Source organism: Arachis ipaensis, chromosome B01, assembly GCF_000816755.2.
Source record: "Arachis ipaensis cultivar K30076 chromosome B01, Araip1.1, whole genome shotgun sequence".
Lineage (NCBI taxonomy): Eukaryota > Viridiplantae > Streptophyta > Magnoliopsida > Fabales > Fabaceae > Arachis > Arachis ipaensis.
In genome coordinates, this window is record NC_029785.2 from 8492068 (window position 1) to 8498607 (window position 6540).

The 6540-nt window shown below is 32.9% G+C and overlaps 1 pseudogene; it reads right to left on the minus strand.

Moving 5' to 3' along the window:
- On the minus strand, positions 5740–6258 carry LOC107616437 (annotated as a pseudogene).

The window sequence follows — 6540 nt, forward strand, 5'->3', positions numbered from 1 at the left end:
GCAAGGTGAATTCTTGTTGTACGGACCACATGGACCATGTATTATATAATTTTGAATAGCTCCATGTAGATTTGGCCTTTCATTTTCATCAAGAATCTCAACTGTTATAGATTTGGCCTTTCATTTTCACATCAATTTCAGAGAGGAGAGGAGAGAAGTGTGGGAGTGGGAATGGGTTACGGGCTTAAGCCATTGGGGATTCTTTTTTTTTTTTTAAGTCAAAACGGCACCGTTTGGAGGAGTTAGTAACAAACCGAAAACCTTTTAAAAAAACCAACCAGTTCTAATGGTTCACCGATTAATCATATATACGACCGATTTTGTAATGAGTTTTTTTGTCAGACGATTTACTCATAACATCTTTTAAGCCATTTTTAAATTTTATAAAATTATTTATAATAATTATAAAAAGTGCTCATAATAAAAAATTTTAAAATTTTATAAAAATATTTTATTTAAAATTGTTAATAAAATCTTAGTTGTACTCTGTTTCAAAATAAATAATTATAATGATATTAGTATTTTATACAACAATTCATACAAAAAAAATTCAAATTTCATACAATATTTTTTCGTTCATTTTTAATAGCTCATAAATACAAAAAAAATATTGTACAGAATTTAAATTATTTTTGTATTAATTTTTATATAAAATACCCATAACATTATAATTATTCAGAAGTTGTATATAATTCGAACTATATGAATTTAATTTACTACATATTTGCCTAAATCGAATTTATTCAATTCGATTTATTTAATTTAATTTATTTTTGTATGTGGTATGATTTAATTGAAAGAGCAACAATTTATAATTTTATCTAGCATCAATAAATGCAAATTATGATTTGATTCTTCTATAATTTTATCTAGCATCAATAAAATTCCACTATCACTGGTTTTAAAAAAAATTAAAATCTAAAACGATAGTTAAAAATAAATAAAGAGGATAGATTTAATTCTTCTATAATTGTATGCATTTTTTTCCTAATTTGTATTTTTATCACAATCCACAAGTTCTATGTTTTATAACTTAACGTTAATTCATATATAGTATATAAATAAATTTAATTAGAATAAATAACAATTTATTTATTTTATTTTAGACTTTATAAATGAAAAGACTAATTCACTAATATAACGAATTATAATTAATGTAATATAATTAATTAAGTAATATAAATTATAATAAATTATATTAATTATATTAATATTTAAATATCTAATCAAATCAATTAGTTGATATAATTAAGTCAGTGCAATAAATTGTATTGAATGAGTTAAAACAGTTAAATTGGGAAATACTCTCTGAAGTATGCCACGTCAGCTTCATCATTAAGTGCAAACATCCGATTTTTATATAATAGAATAGATATAATTAAATATTTATAATAATTTTTTTGATTAATTTTTTTAAATTAAATCTTACAAAAATTTTTAATGGAGTGATAAAAATAGACAAAAGATTCTAACTTCAGTTATGTATTAGAGAAGTAAAAATTTTTCTAACTCTACTATTTGAGTAATTATATTTTGAATATGTATTGATAACATTAACGTATAAGGTAGAGGATGTCCAATAAATAAAAAACATAATTTTAGAAACAAGAGCAAACTTATTATTATTTTTTAAAAGATATTAATACTATAACTATTAATAAACTCTCATATTTTTAATTTTTATTTGTATTTTCTAAAAATATTAATTTTTTTGTGTAAGAGAACAAATCTATGGAATGATTATTTTTCTATTTATTTTTTTAAACATATTTTTCTTTAATTTTCTAACATACTCAAGAGACAAATATAGAATAAATGACCATTTGTATCCATGAAAAACGCTGACATTTGTATCCATGATAGCCTGAAACTAAAGTTATACCCATGATAGATGCCTTCCGTGTGACAAAAGTGCCCTGACGTGGATCTGAGCTTGGTTCGTGAAAATCCGATCCTACGTGGCACTCCCTACCTTATCTTCAACCCCTCTCTCTCTTACTCACTCTCTCTCTCTCTCTTCAACCCCCACTCTGGTCCCTTCTTCCTCAACACTCCCTCCCTCACCTTCCTCGTCGTCATCAATGGCGCAAGATCTCTTCAACAATTTCTCGTTCTCCAAAACCCTGAAGCTCAAGACCAAGCAGCAAGAGCTTCTGATCCGCGTCACTGTCCTCACACTCATCTACATCCTAGCCTTCATCACTCGCCTCTTCAGTGTTCTCCGCTATGAGTCCATGATCCACGAGTTCGACCCTTACTTCAACTACCGCACCACTCTTTACCTCACAAAAAACGACTTTGCCAAGTTCTGGAATTGGTTCGACTCGGAGAGCTAGTACCCACTTGGACGCATCATCGGCGGAACCCTCTACCCCGGTCTCATGCTCACTGCCGCCGCGCTCTACTGGGTCCTCCGCTTCCTCTGTTTTGCAGTCCACATCTGCGAGGTTTTCATCCTAACGGCGCCCTTTTTCGCCTCCAACACCACCCTCATTGCTTACTTCTTCGGCAAGGAGATTTGGGATTCCGGCGCAGGGATCGTCGCCGCAGCTTTGATTGCAATCTGCCCTGGGTATATTTCGCGGTCTATGGCAGGGTCCTATGACAATGAAGGCTATTTTCGCGCTTTTGTTGACATTTTACTTGTTTGTTAAGGCTGTTAACACTGGGTCGTTAGCTTGGGCTCTGACTTCGGCGTTTGGATATTTCTACATGGTTTCGACTTGGTGCCACTTTATGTATTGGTGTTGTTGGTTACTGGTGTATTGGTGTTACCATTTTGCGCCATTGATGACGACGAGGAAGGTGAGGGAGCAATTGTTGAGGAAGAAGGGGCCAGAGTGGGGGTTGAAGAGAGAGAGAGAGAGAGTGAGTAAGAGAGAGAGGGGTTGAAGATAAGGTAGGGAGTGCCACGTAGGATCAGATTCCCACGAATCAAGCTCAGATCTAAGTCAGGGCACTTTTGTCACACGAAAAGCATCTATCATGGGTATAACTTTAGTTTCAGGTTATCATGGGTACAAATGTCAGCGTTTTCATCTGTCATGGATACAAATGGTCATTTATTCGACAAATATATCTTTAGAGCATCGATAAAATGGTCTTATTTAGATTGGTATCCATCACAGATCAACGAAAAACTAGTCGCATCCTATGACATACTGATCCTTTTATAGTGTGGATCTTATCCGATCCGGTGACAGCGCGAATCGAATAATAGCCGCGATTGTCTTCGTGAGCTAAAGATTTAATTATATAGTGTGGATCTTATTTAGAGAACGTGAATTTCATATTTGATTTAATTACAAAGAGAGAAAAGATTAATGTAGTTGATTATGCGGAGTGTATATCTTCTTCAAAGAACCTTCCTGTAATTGCTCTTAGCAAGACAGAGACTGCATAGTCTAGAACTATTTTGTTAATGGTAACATTTTATATAATTATATTATTAAGAGAAAGATAATATTCTCATTTATTACTAATTATACCTTCTCTAAATTATACAAATTATACTATAATTATACAAACTATTTGTTTTTAAATTAGAAAATTAAATTCCTCTACCCCGGTCTCATGCTCACTGCCGCCGCGCTCTACTGGGTCCTCCGCTTCCTCTGTTTTGCAGTCCACATCTGCGAGGTTTTCATCCTAACGGCGCCCTTTTTCGCCTCCAACACCACCCTCATTGCTTACTTCTTCGGCAAGGAGATTTGGGATTCCGGCGCAGGGATCGTCGCCGCAGCTTTGATTGCAATCTGCCCTGGGTATATTTCGCGGTCTATGGCAGGGTCCTATGACAATGAAGGCTATTTTCGCGCTTTTGTTGACATTTTACTTGTTTGTTAAGGCTGTTAACACTGGGTCGTTAGCTTGGGCTCTGACTTCGGCGTTTGGATATTTCTACATGGTTTCGACTTGGTGCCACTTTATGTATTGGTGTTGTTGGTTACTGGTGTATTGGTGTTACCATTTTGCGCCATTGATGACGACGAGGAAGGTGAGGGAGCAATTGTTGAGGAAGAAGGGGCCAGAGTGGGGGTTGAAGAGAGAGAGAGAGAGAGTGAGTAAGAGAGAGAGGGGTTGAAGATAAGGTAGGGAGTGCCACGTAGGATCAGATTCCCACGAATCAAGCTCAGATCTAAGTCAGGGCACTTTTGTCACACGAAAAGCATCTATCATGGGTATAACTTTAGTTTCAGGTTATCATGGGTACAAATGTCAGCGTTTTCATCTGTCATGGATACAAATGGTCATTTATTCGACAAATATATCTTTAGAGCATCGATAAAATGGTCTTATTTAGATTGGTATCCATCACAGATCAACGAAAAACTAGTCGCATCCTATGACATACTGATCCTTTTATAGTGTGGATCTTATCCGATCCGGTGACAGCGCGAATCGAATAATAGCCGCGATTGTCTTCGTGAGCTAAAGATTTAATTATATAGTGTGGATCTTATTTAGAGAACGTGAATTTCATATTTGATTTAATTACAAAGAGAGAAAAGATTAATGTAGTTGATTATGCGGAGTGTATATCTTCTTCAAAGAACCTTCCTGTAATTGCTCTTAGCAAGACAGAGACTGCATAGTCTAGAACTATTTTGTTAATGGTAACATTTTATATAATTATATTATTAAGAGAAAGATAATATTCTCATTTATTACTAATTATACCTTCTCTAAATTATACAAATTATACTATAATTATACAAACTATATGTTTTTAAATTAAAAAATAAATTATTGTATTATTAATTAATATTTTTTTCTATTAATATAAACATTATGCAATTATTTTATGAAAGTTAGTTAAAAAATTTTCACCGAAAATATTTCCATAGAAAAGTTAGCAACTTTTCCATAGAAAAGTTAGCAACTTTGCAAATCTTTCGCATAATAAGATCATTGGAGTCTGCGATTATACATTAACTTTAAGTTAAAAACACTTTGAGAGGGAGCCAATGACTTTCTATACCAAATTGAAAGATAGAAAGCAAAAACATTTACGAATTTGGTCCCAATTCCAAAAGTATTTATTTATACTTCTTTAATTATTATATAAATTAAAAAATAAAATCTTTCAAAATACCACTATCTTTGACAAAGAAAAGTTAATGTCACTTAAATAAATAGAAAAGAGCTACAATGATTTTTACCAAATTTCAGAAAAAACCTATATAAATTGCCATTAAAAAAAGTAATTTCAGAGGCAGGAAGGGATAAAATACAATGCTGATCTTTTAATTTAGAAGTTAAAAAAATTCCATGCTATCATCACTAACTTCAAGCTCTCTTGATTTCTTTAGAAAAGTCCAAGAGACCGTGGTCATGATCAGTCTTGACTGACTCTTTGAATATTATATCAATTAGCAACTTCACAAATACATCATTTTTCTTCTCGCTTCTTAATTCTTGATAAGTCTGGTCAACTCTATATTTTTGTCTCCAACATATTTTTATGAAAGACTCAATAAAACTAGAGTTGTGCAGGATAAACAATGTAAAGTATAAACACTGAAACTTTGTATGATGGACCTGTTATATATATATATATATATATTTTCCTTTGTAGGTATCATTATCTATTTTTGTTTGGACATAAACTTTCTGTGGATGATGCAGCTACTACAGTATATGCAAGACAAATGAAAGTGATATTCCAAAATACAGAACTAAGTGACAAAAATGACAGTATTTAGTACACATTATTCTTATTTACATTTACTATCAATATAACAACAGAAGATATGTGTATTTGTATATTGCAAAGATGTTCTTAGTACAAGAATCACTACATTCTTATATTATCACTGGAATACAAAAACATTCTAATATATTTATAGATATACAAAAGACATTTTATGAATGGCTAGGAGAAGAATCGTTACCATCATCTTCATCTGAGTTTAACACCATTGTTTTTAAGGGCATTAACAATAGCCCAAACCTTGGTTTGGCTCTTAAATCCCTACTACTCTATTTCTTTAGTTACATTGACATGAATTCCTCTTCCTTGTCCATCCTTAAGTCCTTCAACTTTGAGCCACATGGCCAATACCTCCCCAACAACAGCAGCTACTTTCGCATTGCAGGACCAGCCGCACTCAAGCGACTGGTTAATGGAGTGCTCCGCCATGGAGTAGGTTGCTACAATATGACCATGGTTTCTATCCACCATGTTTGCTGTAATGTGTTTCAATGACATGAATATTCTCAGCACATACCGCTTCAAAACAGTCATTCTTCAGTTATCTAATGGCAGATAGAAAATTAAACACACAAATTCGTTTAAACAAAAACGAAAGGAGAAACCAATGTCTTGATTGCAAATAAGTCATTAACATTCTCGATTGTAAATTTATTATTAGGAGCGATAAACATGAAGGATACACCACCAAGTCTGAAATTATACATAAAAGCACATTTATGCATAACGAAATGAAATGTCTCAAGTACATAACAACATTGACACACTAAAATTTAAAACCATAAAGAGTAGTACAATGAGCGTGATATAGCAGGAAAAATGTATCA